Source organism: Gallinula chloropus (assembly GCF_964237585.1).
Source record: "Gallinula chloropus genome assembly, chromosome: 14".
NCBI classification, from domain to species: Eukaryota; Metazoa; Chordata; class Aves; order Gruiformes; family Rallidae; genus Gallinula; species Gallinula chloropus.
Genome location: NC_140099.1, coordinates 1,688,723 through 1,704,305, shown reverse-complemented (window position 1 = coordinate 1,704,305; position 15,583 = coordinate 1,688,723).

The window sequence follows — 15,583 nt, the reverse complement described above, 5'->3', positions numbered from 1 at the left end:
ACAGGAATTAAATCAGCAATTAATTAAGCTCTGTGGCGCTCCTGTTTGATAAACAAGAGATACATTATGATCAGCCAGTATTGCCAACTGCAGACATTCACAAACCATGAGTCCAGCTCCCCAAAATTACGAGATTGGCTTAAAAAAAAAATCATGAGATTAAAAACCCAAAAATTGTTGCATTTTCTTTATCCACCATCTGGCTTCTCAGCCTCCAGGGTAAACATGCCTCGTGTTTTCAACTACAAGGGCTAGCCACTTACTTCGAAACATGAAAACTGAGATCCTTGGGCTTCATAATGACTCTGACAGCTGAGGCTTTAGGAAAAATGCTAAACCAACCCCCCCCCACCCTGAGATTCATCGTGAGAATCAGAAGACTTTGCGATGCTGATGGCTGGTGAAAGGAACGCTTCTGGCTCAGCAGCTCCTTCTGAAGGCAGCACCCAGCATAAGAGCTGATAGACAAGGAATAATGGAGGTGATCCTTCCTGATGGAGACAGCAGGAGAGTTTAGGTGGACGAAAGAGAGTGACAGAGGATGGATGTCGGGTAGTCCTCACTGGAATTTAGCCAGGGTGTGACAGATAAGCACATCATTCCCCATGAAAACTATTTTGGGCTTGTTAATTATTACAAATGATGGTTCTCATCTCTCTGGAAGGTGATTGCAGGCATCACTACATCACCAGGCGCTGGCTGGGGGGCAATATCTTCATACCAAACCACAGATGTGTGAGTGCCACCCCCAGAAACCCCACACTCCTCCTCTGGTTCCGCAGCCCTGACAGACAGTTTGTGTCAGGAAAATCCTGTCTCAGGCTGATCCGACTTAGCTTGAGAGACAGGGCCATTTTGGTGACAGGGCTGGCAGCCACCGTATTACTGTCTGGAGAAGAATTTGCGCTGCAGTGGGAATGGCAAATTATCTGGAGGGAAAGTAGCTGCAGAAGGGCCATGGCTGGCCGAAACCAGGAAAACAGATTTCAAACTAATGTAAACAGCTTGGGTTTATCACCGGTTTCGCAGGTTCAAAAATAAATATCAGCGTTTCCCTGGTTCAAACGCTGGTTCTTTTCTACGGACACTTCAAAAATGTGGTTTTCCGGTGACCTTGAAAACCACTTAAAAATATATTTTTCAGTCATTTAAAAACCTGAGGTTAATAAAAGAGAATCAGAAAAAGAAAGTAACTTCCAGCTCTTTAAGCGGGTCTATTTTTCAAGGAAGAGAAGATGAACTTGCAGTCACCTGAGCATCCGAGCACATGTATTTTAGAGCAAACTACTTCTAATGTCTTCACCGCAGCAGGATCCTCCTGGGCATCAAGAAGCCATTTTCTCCAAGGAAGAACATTATAGCTGTGCTTAGGATAGACTCTGATCTTTGCACCTAAACCTATTTAAAGTGACACTAAGGCCTTTTGTGCTGCTATGAAATTACCTTGGGCCAGCGAGAGCACTGGCTGGCTGTGTACTCTCCTTTCCTCTGTGGAAATCGAAGCACAAACAGCTTGAGCAAGCTGTAGACAAATTCATGCAGTGAGCATCAGCCAGGGCTATTTTAGCAAAAATGATACAGCCTCTGGCCTGGGAAGCTCAGTGTTGCAGGGAATAGAGGTGATAAGGATGAGGGCTGGCCTTATTCTTACAATTTTTCTGTAAGCATCTCTACTAGATGGACCTTCAGGCCAATCTACACGTGGTCACTTGTGTTCTCCAGTCCCTCAGGATTCCATCCCCCAGCCCAGAGAAGCATCTCCAGGACAAGCTCTAAAAGCACATGAGGCTGTGGGGTGGGAGAAGCAAGGCAGGTGAAGAAAAACATCAGCTAACATGGGAACCATGGACCTCAAGACACTGAACTCCATTTGGGCCCATCTCCCTGCTTTTCAAGTAACGTTTGCATATTGAATTAAGCATTTCCAAGGGTTATGCTAAATAGGTATCTGGGGCTCAGTAATTAATGTCAACATCCATAAATGCTGTTGTTTCTCACTCTGGTAATGTCCATGCCCTGATGATAGAACCAAGGACCTTAACAAGTTGCTTGCTTTCTCCAAAAGATGTACCAGCAGGTCATGTGTAGGTTAAATATTGCAGCTCTCAGTAGCTATTTTATCCTGTGTGCAAACCTGGTTTATAAAGCTTATCAAGAGAGGCTTGGTATCACAGTTTAGTACTCATAATTAATCCTGGAGACAGCACGGATTTAGGTTCATTGGGGCTGACTTCAAATTAAAAAGTCACTATTAGCATGTGAAACAGACACCATATGTTATGTATTAACACCGTAGATGTTACAGAATGTTGTGTATTTCTCATTTCCAGTAAGGTAGCTATAGATACCTTCTTTTCAGCAGACAGTAGTCAGGTTGCCTGTCTGTATTTCTCTTACACAAAGTAGTCTCCATTACAGATGGTGGGAAATGTCTTTACAGAGATCGCTATGCCTGGATCCATATAGATAAAGTCCTTGTTTACACAATCATTTATATTTGTACATATAAAATTATACTTCTCAGTATGTGTGTTTTAGACACTATTATTGCAGTTAAAATACACCACTGACCAGTACACATAAACATACCCAGCAAAGAGAAATGTCATCCATATATATCAATATACATGCTATATTAACACATACAAATAGCTCAGAATATAGAGGGAAGTGCTGTGCAAGGCTGTGTTTAGCAGTATCCCACAAAACCTCATCGTACTGGGAGCTAATGTGACGTTCTCAGCGTCTTCAGTCGTCTGAAATTTGAGTTTACAGTTTTTTGCACAATCACAGCCAACGTAAAATGCAGCAGGAAATCGCCATTAGTCAAATGTGTTCGTCTAATCCCACTGCAAAATGGAGCTTTTTCATTTTTATCCTGCCACGGGTTAGTTTGTGATTTCATATGTCAGATACATCAACTCTGCCAAGGAGAGAAGATGGGCGAGAACAAATTAAAAATATAGACTCCTTTGCTTCGGGGGAAGTAGAGAGGGCAGGTCTTTGTGGAGAACAGTCATAATGATCTCATTTAAGAGAGTTTCTAGGTTTGATTCTCTGCTGCCCTTCCTCATAGTTAATCACTCCCTGGCAAATTGAGGGCCTAACCAGCAAATCCCAATGAATAAGTATTCACTCTGCTGAGATTGCACAGGGAGAGCGTGTGCATCTGGAATATTGTGTGCAGTGCTGGGCTTCCCGGGTCAAGGAGGACAGGGAGCTACTGGAGAGGGGACAAAAAGGGGCTGTGGAGAGGATGAGAAGACCAGGACATCTCTCTGACTAAGAGAGGCTGAGGGATTTGTGGCTTTTTAGCCTAGAGAAGAGAAAAAAAAGAGGTGTGGGGGGGGATCTTATCAATGCTGATAGATGCTTGAGGACCAGTGGCCAGGAGAATGGGGTCAGTCTGTGTTCAGTGGTGCCCAGGGACAGGACAAGGGGCCATGGGCACAGACTGGAATAGAGGAAGCTCCACGTAACCATGAGGTTCTTTGCTGGGAGGATGGCAGAGCCCTGGGCCAGGCTGTCCAGAGAGGTTGGGGAGTCTCCATCTCTGGAGACATACAAACCCCGTGATCCTAGATGCTGTCCTGTGCAGCCTGCTCGAGGGGATCCTGCTCTGGCAGGGGGCTTGGACTAGATGATCTCCAGAAGTCCCTTCCAACCCCAAACATTCTGGGATTCTGTGAGTGCAAGCAGGGAGACATCAACCCATGTCCTCCAACATGTTCATGCCAGGGAAGACAGCACCAACTGGTTGCCAATGGGAAAACCTGCCGTCTCCATCCCTCGTCCTTCCTGTCCCTGTCTCACTCTGTTTCTCACTCTCTCCCACTTTCTTCTTTTTAACTCTCTCCCTCTGCTCACGCAACCACTGCGATAAATACAGCAACAGCCCCTCTCTTCCCAGAGCCTCATGCTTGGGAGGATATGAGCCTGTGCCACACTCTGCTTGCCCGTTTGTCTTAAGGTAATTATTTCTAATGGCTGTTGTTGTTTTTCCTGCAGAAACTGTAATGTAGCCCCTTTTGTATCATTGGCTGAAGCCTGTTGTTTCTGTAAGAAAAACAATAGGCCCGCAGATTAGGACTGCATATTATGGCTCTACTAGCACAGCAGGCTCTTGGTATTGGTACCAATCCTATCAATTCCTGGCACCCTTCCCCCTTTACTCCTGGTAATTAATCTTTTCATGAATGCTGTCACATTTTGAGCCATTTCAGTAAGTTTCTGGTTCCTGTGTTTATGTAACTCACCGCATCTCTCATCCGCTCCATCGGCTGGAGAGATACGGGGAGGTGTGATGCTGGGAGGGAGGTGGGTTTGCTCTCCTCCTTGTTCCTCCTCCCCACAGAACACACCATCCCGTAAATGAAGTCACAGGCTGATGACAGACAAGCAGCCGCGCGCTGCAGACAGCCTGAAAGGGGCAAAATTGAGCCATCAAAAATTAGGGAAAGCCCCTGTGAATGAAGTTCATGGAACGTGATGCCCGTTTCCCAGATGGACGTGTGTACCAAGGGGCTGGTAGGAAAGGGCTCTGCACTTTGTGCAGCGTAAAACACTTTCCACATAGAGCATAGTGGGTTTCTTAAAGCAGGGACAGCACTTTGGGACGTTCAGCTCCTCCCACCATACACCGATGCTCTTCTTTCCTCCTCCTTGACAACCCTCCACCCCACCTCCTACAAAATTCACCAACTTTTCAAGCCATTCCTATAAAGCAGGGAGCTTTTTGGGTAGGGGAAAGGGGTGTAAAGCCTCTAGTATTGCTCCAGACTGTTATTCCTGGTTTTGAAAGGGAGTCCGACCCGATGGTTGCAGACAGCATGAGGCTGCGGCGTGCATATTCGTAGGGCGCAGCAGCAGCGGGGTGAGAGACAAAAGCTTGTATTCCCAGCCCTGCCTCAAGTGACCTTGTGCAACCTCTTAATTACTGCAATTACTTGCCTCCTGAGATGACATTATTAGGCCGTGCTCGGTAATAAGGGCTGTGAAGTTCACAGAATTATTCATGCCGGTTGTTGAAAGAGCAGCGAGTAAAACACCCGGCCATCTTCTGGCTTCCAAACCAGCTCGGGGTCAAAAGGGGATGGGCGCTGGCTCTTCTCGGGCACCCAGAGTCGGTGGTGTCTGGCGGTTTTGCGTTTGGGGCTGGGATTTCTGCAGCGTGGCATCTGCACCGCTTTGGCCGAGGGCGTGCGAAGAGCAACGCCGCAACGTGCTTGCACCCAGAGAGGCTTTGCTGGGGACGGGAAACAGTAACTGTCCCCCCTCTTCAGCACTGCCCATCTGCCAAATTCCGTGTTGCTCCCCTCCAAACCAAACGTGGCCACTCTGAAAGGGTAAAAGAGTAACTCTAAAATATGGAAGGGTTAAACCTGACAGCTGCTGGAGCCAATTTTTAGCATTAGCGACACTAATTCAAGACTCCAAAAGGGTAGGGCATTTTGCTGTCCTTGGGAAAAAAAGAGGAGAAGAAGAAAGAAAAAAAATAACCCAACAAAACCCCCCCAAACCAAACAACTAAAACCAGAAAGAACTGCAGCATTCACCCTAAGGCAGAGAATAAACATCAAGGATCTCAAGTGAAGTGTTTGGTTATTGAGAAGCAACAGCAACTGAAAATAGGAGACTAAATGGGGAAAAAAATAAATTCAACAGCCTTAACAGTAATCAGTGCTACCTGCAAGGAGAGATGTAACTGCACGTGCCAGTAGCTGGGATGGAGCAACCAGCCCTCCCACCATGTGTGAAAGCGTGGCTGTCGCTGAACACCTTCTGCTTCTGTTGTGGTCAGTTTTGACCTGGAGCTCTCCTAGTTTGGCTGAAACACGATACGAGGATGCCAACCCTCCTCACGACCAGCTGTAATCCAAGCTGTGGTTCTCCAGGCCTGGAGGAGGGCTGCAGTCCTCCAGTCTCCAGGCTGATCTGTGGAGGGCAGGAGGGTTTTTCTTGGTCCCACTTCTCTGCCTGCCCAGCCACACCCCAGTGTAGGGACCCGCTGGGGATGTGGGACATCCCCAGGGCAGCTCTGCTGCTCAGGTTCCCCCACTGAGCATTGCTGCAGAAATAGCGACTGGTGCCGAATGGCTTGTCTGGGGAAGAAGTGGAGGGAAGTACGGGTCAAAAGAGCTAAGTGGAGGAGAAGGGTGCATTTGGCTTATCTCCACGAGCAGGGATGTCAATCCACGCTCTGTAGCAGGTGCCATGGAAAAACTCATTGTTGTGAGTTCAGAGAGCCAAGGAAGGCAAACAGGAGGGGAAAAGCACAAGGCACTCACTGTGGGCTGCAGGGAGTGAGTTTTGGTACTTTTTTATTCCCTTGTGAATAATTCAACGCTCTGCATGTGCATTTGGTTGAGCTCTTCACCACCACCACAGCCCAAGGGAGAAACCCTGCCCTCCCTCCAACATCTGCCTGGCAATTGCATGTGTTACATTGTTGGGGCTTTTTTTTCTGTTGGGTTTTGGTGGGTATTTTTATTTGTCCGCTGACACCTTTGTAACAGAGGAGGCAAAATATTTTCATTATCCTCTCCCCAGAACGTAGAAATCTTCAAAGAAGAGGTAGGAGGGAGGTGAGCTCCTCCAGCCTCATTTCCCTACCGCTGCTGTTCCTTGGCTGTTCATCACAGAATGAGCCCACACGCCCATTGCATCGTGGCGTCCAGCCCGTTGTATGTTTTGCTTTTCTTTTCTTTTTTTTTTTTTTCCCTCCTTCTTTTTATTTTTTTTGGGGGGTAAAATTATTTCATGTTGCAAACCTGGCGATTATTCCATGCTGCTTAAACTATATTTGTAGTCTTTGATCATACATAAGTAGACTGAAGTAAACTGCTGATAGAGTGAAGATATTGTTCTCGGCGGTTCTCCTCTTGCTTTGTTCGTTACATTATGCCTATAAGCTTGCATAAAATGTTCATTGTGGCAAGGTACCTTTGCTATTAATTCTGGCAGTGCTACGTGTTTTTATGCACTGTAGTTCATTCACAAACGGAGTGATTAGGTAATCTATGCTGGTGTCTATGGGTGTATTTTGCACGCAACATGGACACACACAACACACAATTACATGCACCCCAAACACATACTTATCCATAGAAACAGAGGGACCAAACCATCAAGTCCTATTTATGTTCATAAAATACTTATAATCCAGTTTCCAGGGCTCATTCTTGAACTAAAATCATGTTGACCATGGACATACTTCTCTGCCTCGACAGCTGGCCCAACAGCAGAGAGGCACAATGCCAGGTAGCAATGTCCAGGCCAGGATTCCAAGGCAAGACACATACAACAGCCCAGGATACCCTATGTGACACCTATGTGACTCCTTACCATCAGTATCACTACTTATATGGAGGCAGAAAAGTTAAATGGACACCGGCTTCACACAGTGAAGAGACAGGACATAGGAGCTGGTTCACATTGCTGGACCCCTACCCTGGCTCCTGCATCATTTATAAACCCCATGCATTAGCATATGGGCAAGCTGGAGGTTTGGGTTCTTTTTCAAAGAGAAGAGGTACCTAACCCCACCAATCACCCTTGTTTGGTGGGAGACAGAGGTCTTGTTTGTGGGTTTCTCTGAAAATCACAGCTAGCCACACCACCAAGTAAACCTGTCCATGTGCAGGACATGGGGAAGCTTCTTGCCAGCCTTGACTGTTCCACACCTGTACATCTGTGTGTGCAGTATATAAAGGTGTGATTCATGTATGGTTCCTCCATCACTCCAAAATATCTTCATCCTACCTTTATTTTGTCCTTTGTAATCTAAATTACTCTAGTTAGTACAAATGAGAGAGAATAAAACCCTCCTTTTTTTCCCCTAAACAATAACAATCTTCCCACTCCAGCTCGAATCCATTCGAACAGGGCAGGTGAAATAGGAGGGCAGATATGATATGTGATGACCAGAAGCTGCTGAACTACATCCCCTCGAGTGGGGTGACTGGGGGAGGCCCCAGAGCCATGTCTGAACAGGACACCAGGTAGTTCCTTCCAACCTGTGAAGGCAATAATTGACAGTAACTTCAGAGAGCGTCAGGAGAAGAGTGGCATCCTGTGAGCATCAATCTCAACTGAAACCACAGCTTTCAGACGTGACATCTTCAAGAAAATATTGTGCAACTCAGCACTCAAAGCTCCTGGTCCTATGGTGGCCACCATCCCTACTAGTGACAACACCTGAATGACCTGCACTGACAGCAAGGATCTCCTCAACTGCCAAGAGGAGGAGGAAGAAGATGAATGGGGCAGGTGATGGTGCCACACCACACCTAGAACAATGACCATGGGAAAACACATTGTCCTCACCAGGACAGGCTGGGGTCTGGCAAGAGCTCTGTGAGAAGTCAAGCGAAGCTGTGGGAGCAGCTCAACTGGGGAAGGCCCAGCAGAGCATGGCAGGTGAATGTATTCCATCCTGCCTGCAACATGCAGCCACTTACCATGGGAAGTCCGACTCCATGGGCACCTCCAACTCATCCAGGCCAACCAGCTCCATTCCTTCTGGTCCGTTTATAGGATGTGCAGAGCCAACATCTGGGACTGTCCAGCCCAAGGGATTTCCCCTCGACAGCTTCTTACTCAGGCAAGGTGGGACCATGCTGTTGCAGAGCTGCTTCTTTGTCACCTGCAAGGGGCTTTGTCACCCCTAAATGGCTTCATTTTGATGTGTGGGGCAACTGATATTCTGTGATGGGTTCCAGTAGTGCAGCTTGCACCCTGCAAGTTGCATTTTAAGGCCCCAAACTCTTCCTTGGAAGGCATCTTCTCTTTCTAGCTTTGGTAAATACAGTGTCCAATTGCAAAATGCTGATATTGTGCAGCATGGAAAAGGCTTTTTTCCCCCTGAGTTTTATTATATACAATTGATTATACACCATTTTTCTCTCCTTCTGAAACCTGCACAATTGGACTCGTGTTGCCAGAAGAACCTGCTGTTACCCAGCCCCGGGGAGAAGAAACAGAGAACAGGAAGAAAACCATGTTTTAAAGCTCTTAAAAGTTTTTTTTAAAAAAACCCCATTTCTCTATAAAACATCTTGCAGTTGTATGTACCAGGGGCCTCACGATTGTCACACGGTATCAGGGCCACCACAGCAGTCTATGTGTACTTCTGTGTAACCATTTCCAGGCAGAAATAAGCTCACTGCCCTCCCTCTTCCAGGCAACCACTGCTTTTCATGCTCAGGAGGCTGGGTTGGACCCCACAACCAGCCAAGTTGAGGGACACAATGTTCCTCAGTGGACAAGAATTACCTGGGAACCAAATGAAACTCAAGACAGGAATGGGCTCATGGAATCCCATCTTCCTGCAGGGTTTGCCTCATGGTTTGGAGGCTGTGGAAGAACAGAGGGTGTCCATCAGCAGAGGCATGGCAGAAGAGAGAAAAATCAAGCCAGAGATATGCCTCAGAGATGACATTTTTAGCTACTGTGGCTCAAAGCTTGGGTTCAAAGCTTGGTGACACACTGGAACAGGTTGCCCGAGGAACTTGTGGATGCCCTCTCCTTGTCAGTGTTTAAAGCCAGGTTGGATGGGGCTTTAAGCAACCTGGGCTGGCGGAAGGTGTCCCTGCCCATAGCAGTGGATTGGAACAAGATGATGTCTAAGACGCCTTCCAACCCAAACCAGTCTGTGATTCTATGATTCATGCTTCCAAAGCAGACTAGTCTGGTTGCACTGCACCATGTGAAGCTGTTAGTTGGGGCCCTGGGAGCAGATTAGCCAACCAGTGGTGTCTGTGCTGGGATTCACTAGCCCAGTGGCTCTATGCCCTCCAGGTCCTGAGCTGTCCTGGCCAGCACAAAGCTCTGGACTCTCTGTACCTCACCACACTTCCTTGGTGCAGATGGGTCAGGGAAAAGCAAAAATGCAGTAGGAGATGTGGTATGAATCACCCAGGATGAGCACTGAAGGAGCATGCAGGATGTTTGTTGGGCTCACAAGCATAGAGTAGCTCTGGCTCTGCCTATAGCAGTAACTGGGACCAGGACTGCTCCTGGCTCTGCACAGCAAACATACAGCACGTACATATACACACATACGTGACCACTGGCAGCTCTGCTCCCAGCAGGGCACAGTTAGAGCCACCTCACCATACGGCCCCTGTCTGCATCCTGCTGATGCAAAGCCTCAGGTGAATAATCCTCACTGAGCACCAGGTGAGACAAGTTTAACAGCTGGTGGAAAGGGTTTGAGCCTCCCAATGCTTCTGAGAGGAAAGGGGAGGATGCTAAAAATACTAAAAAACCCTGAAACCTGTCTAAAACAACAACCTCTCTTGCTGACCTTATTAACATAGACAGGAGAGTGTCAAACAGGAGCCATCCTTTCAGTGAGAACGTGGGATCAATGTTTTGGTGGCTATTGCTGATCATTCCTTTAGATGTATGGAAAAGGAGCCTAACACAGAGACAGTTTGTAAGACCCACTCCTGCCTTCCTAGCTGTGAGCATTTCCGTGGCCAGAAGCCCTCTAACTACCCTCTAATCACAATTAGGTGTAAGTATATACACACATACACCATCCTTCCCAGCTGTGAACATTGCCATGGCTAGAAGCCCCCAAACTGCTGTCCAGTCATGAGTATGTTTACACACAGACACACAAAGTAAATAAATATATATATTGCTGAAGGGAAAGAAAATAAAGTCCTAGATTTTCTCTCTTCTATTTTTTTAGACTATTCCACCCTATAAACCATTAGGATTTCCCGAATTACTGCCGTGTAGATCAGCACTGCAACAGTCTTTGCACATCTCAGTGTCCCCACTCAAGAAGGTAAAAACACTTTCATGTGGGTTTTGGTTTTTTTCCCCCTGACTGAGAAATGCAAAGCGACTGGGGAGGAGCAGTAAATACACACTGCAGCTGCACAGAGTAGCCTCCCGAAAAGGATTTCAGGGTCGAATCCTGTCTCTGTTTACACTGTGTAAAATCAGGTGTAACTCCAGTAAAGCTAATAGAGGTAGCCCGGTGTCAAACCCACGCGGATAAAAGGATCAGGCCCTCTAAGCTTTAAAGTTATGAGTCTTTTCAAACTGCAGATCTACTGTCAACATTTCAGTGATTACTTCTCTCTTTTTTTTTTTTTCCCCCAACACACAAACATAAAATAGTAACAAGATTATCAGATTAAAGAGCCAAAGAACAGCCAGTTTATTATACTCTTGCGTCTAAAACTCTCCAATCTTAGAGGTTTCCTTCCTACTCGGCGTCTTGAAGGGGGGAGATGGGTATGTTTGGTTTTATTTGGTTTTATTATTATGTTTTTTAATGGCAGTCTAGTATAGCTATGTGGGAAAATAAACCAGCCACAATATTATGAATTGCATGGTGCAGTCTGTGAGAAGAAAAATTCTCCCAGCCCCCCCCCCCCCCCAACCCCAAGCCTTCTGAACATTGCAACTTTAAAAATAATTAAAATAATAATATTTAAAAAAATATTTGCTTTATTTCTGCCAGTCCCCATGAAAAAGAAATGACAGGACCAACTGAATGAAAAGGACAGAGCTGTTTAAAGCTAAAAATGTGCTAATGCTGCATTCCTTCCGGGAGATGGGAAATTCCCCCCCCCCCTCCACGCCCCCGACCCCCCAACCCACCACCTCTGCCCCGGTATAAATTATTTAAATCAGCAGTGGTTTGTGTGAAGGGTCTTGAACAGATTGCATAACTGTTGCACAACTAATGTGTACAAGTGTGTCACTAATTTAATTTTAATTTTACTGTATGAGTTTGTATAAGATCCCCCAGCTGTCATGTGCTCATCATCTGTCACAGAACTATCACTAAGCCATGCTGGGCTAAGACAGGATTATAAACGATGAACTGCCATGTGCTCTAAATCTTCTTATTTGCCTAGCCTGGAAGGTATGCCCTGTAAAATTTGATTGGCAGCGCGCTCTATTCTGTCAATTGACTTTGAAGGCCTTTTCTATTGGCGCTTTGAGCGGATCTCAGTAGCTGTATTGACTGTCACCTGCTGACTCCAGCACGTGCCTGACCTCAGCCCCGCGCCGCCGCCGCCTCCACCGCCGAGGCTCCTTCCCACTCATCGCCGCGTCGCGGGGCCGGCTCGCTCCGGTGGCACGTGCGCCACATAAGGGCATATGGCTGCCCCATCGTAGGCAGAATAGAATAACTGAAGCCAAGCAGCCCCGCACTGTTATTACAGCAGATGGGGGAAGCGTGGCATTCAATATTAAGACAGATGCCACCTCCTTATTCCACCTGTCTGGAACTTGGACATGGGACAGAATGAACTGTCTGCCTAATAATTAAGGAAACAAAGGCCGCATTTATGAAGCTCAGCAGAGCACCGTGTCCACGGAGCACGCACGGATATAATTGTCGACGACAACAATAAGGAAACGTAGAGCACAGCTCATCAGATGTTCGGATACGTATACACAATTACAGTAGGAAACTGTACTGTTCCCAGCTGCTTTTGTAGTCTTTTATTTAGGCTGGTTGTGTATTAAATTAAACGGGAGGAACGAGTTGGCTGGCATTATTACTATTATAAATAACGCTGTAAAATTACAGTGAAGTTCCTTAAATAACAAAGCGCCCACCGCTCCCCCTAACAGTCGCTGCTGCTATTGTGCTGTGCCCTTTCTTGCAAATTTGCTCTTTGCTTCTCAGTAGTCAACTGTTTTTGTAACAGCCAGAGAGAAGAAAAACATTCTTTCCAGGACCACTATTATTTTCACGTATTTTTACACAACAATTTGCCTCTTTCTTTGGCGTTGTTAAAAAAAATGATAACTGTGTAAAAAAGAAGGCCTGGCTTCTTGGCATTTATGCTATGTTACGTTTCTGTTATTTAATCCTACTTAATTTGGGACCAATTATCGTTGAACCTGCCGTGCTTTGTGATGGGAGTGATTGTGCTGGGGAAGGCCCGATCCTCCGGGGGTTTGAGCTGGGGTGGCAGCGGGGCCAGGCCGATGGCTGTGGTCGTGCTGTGTGATCACACCAGGTCTTGGTCCCTTCTGCAGCCCGTGTGCCTCCAGGTCTGCGCAGGGGTTGAGGTTGGGGTCTGCAGGTACTGGGCAGGGTCAGCAGCACCTACACGTTGTCGGGGTTTGGGCATCAGGCGGGCATCGGGAGGGCCCAAGGCATGCACCCCGATTCCAGGGTGTGTCCCTCCTTCCTAAGAGCAACCCTGACCACTCCAAGTCTGGTTATGCTGCTGACAGCCTCAGCTTCCCCATCAGGTATCTACACCACCCCCTGTCCTTCCCTCCCAATTCAGCAGCATAAGGTGCCTGGATATAAAACCGAGCAGGTGTGGGTGCATCGGCTGCTCAAAGATATTTCTCTGTAGAAGTGATATGCAATTAATGCCTCTGATTGAGAACCTAATGTGATCCAGGAGACATTTTTAGTATCTACTTACCTGCCTCCGACCCTCTTTTAAATGGCCTGTGCTGATGTGATCATGCCCGTCTATAAATCTTTCTAATTAATTTTATTCTCTTTTGACCGAATGAATTCAAAGGCAGCTTAAAAAAATCATCTGTGTGTCTGTCCTGGGATTTATCTGTAGATGGCAATTGGAATAAAGATGAGTAAGTTGCAGAGAATGAAAAACACAGGAGCAAGTGTTAAGGGCACGTGTACTGTGTGTACATTATATACAAGATTAAGGACACACAGAGTGCCTATTGTCTCAGCAAGCCAGGAAAGTGGGCTTTGATGGCTATATATGTTTATTTGTATATACACATTGGCACATATATATAATCTCCATAAATAAAAATACTTAATTGGATTTTTAAAGGTAGAAAGATCACACAACACAATAAGCAAAGCTTGATCTTCACATATAGAAACATATATACTGCTTTTGAAGCATACATTTAAATGATTACAGTACGACAGGATTAATTAGATATTATTTATATTATATATACTATATAAAATATACAAAATATATATATTTTATAAATATGATGTGTGTATGTAAATACAGACAGGCATGTTGGACCTGTTGTGGTTCTGTAATAATACTCACGTACTGTTCTAAACTAATTTATAACAGATGCATTTAAACCAGACAGCTCGTCCTCAGGAAAAAAAACAACTACCAGATGTATTAAACTCTCCAAAGCACAGAAAGCACATGGAACAAATTGCAAAAAGTAATCAAAGCCTGAAGTTTTCTTGGTTGGTGGGGTTTTTTTTTGGTAGGAAAGACAGCATTTAAAAAGACACAGATACATATTACAAGATGAGGATCAATTTGAAAAGATCCCACAATATCTGTTACCAAGAGCTTTGTTAATCTTTAAAAACCTAGAATGATTATTTATACAGAAGCTGTGAATTAACTAGGCTTTAATAAATAGCTCGCAGGCACGTGTGTCAAGACTGTGCTTTTTGGTTTTATATGTGTCTGCATTTGGGGGGGGAAAAAAGAAGAAGGAAAAAAGGAAGCTATTATTTGTTAATTTTTTTCTGTAACAATTATTTCAAATTAAAAGCCCATCTGACGAAAGGCATATGGATGGAGAGGGGGTTCAGTCCTAATTGAACAGCCCAGGACTCGTGAGGTTAATTACAGATATTAACGCTGTTGTTCTTCAGCTTCTTGCCCTCACGAAGGCTCCAGCTTCCAAATGACCTGGCTCCAACAATAAGACTCTCTTTAGCCCATTAACTAATTGATAAAAATGTGAGTGTTTAGAATGAGTCTAATTAAATCACCGAGCCTTACAATTACGAGTCCATTTGGTAGCTGTCGGGAGATGGGTAACCTCAGCTGGCATTGTGGGCGAATAAAAGATAAAAATAAAAGGGAGCTTAACCAAAGATCATTTTGAAAGCTGTTCATTTGAAGACAAAGTACACATTTGCCTGAAATGTATACATACACCACTTCAGACTAGCACAGTGTCTTGAAAAGAAAATGGAGCGTTTAGCAATCATGATTTTTTTTCTCCTTCCCCAGCGCACGCATGAAATTCTCTCCAGCCTGTGTGATGGAATGAGCTACTTCTGTAATCACTTCTGAGTTACAGGGAACGCCTGGATTCTTTGAGAGCACACGAAGAGCTCATACCAGGTACCTCTACATTATTCACATATCTTTTTTTCTTCCTCTTTCATAAGCACACACTCTCTGCAGAATGACAGCCCTGAGGGACTGTTCTGGGTGCAGAAGCTGATGTGGGGACAGTTGCTACTTCTTGGATGTCCCATTTGTGAGGTTGTTGCTACCCTAGGGCAGGTTTTCTCATACACATTGCAGGTGCCCTTGGCAAGGGAGCTGGGAAAGAGTCTGTGTGCAAAGACTCCTGTTAAAGGTGTGCCTAATGTCCTAAGCATCACAGGCAGTTCTCATCTAATGATGCCAGGCAGAGATTTAGATCTAAAAAAAGGATGAAGAGGTTGAGTGATAATGTTTGCTAAAGGAACAGCTTCCATAGAAGAAATCCTGGATGGACTAAGACTTCACAGGTCAAAAAAGAAAAGGTTGAAGTTGAATATAATGAGAGTCTGTAACATCAAAAGAAGGATGGAGAAGGCGACCAGGAGTGAGTATGCACTGTCTTGCAG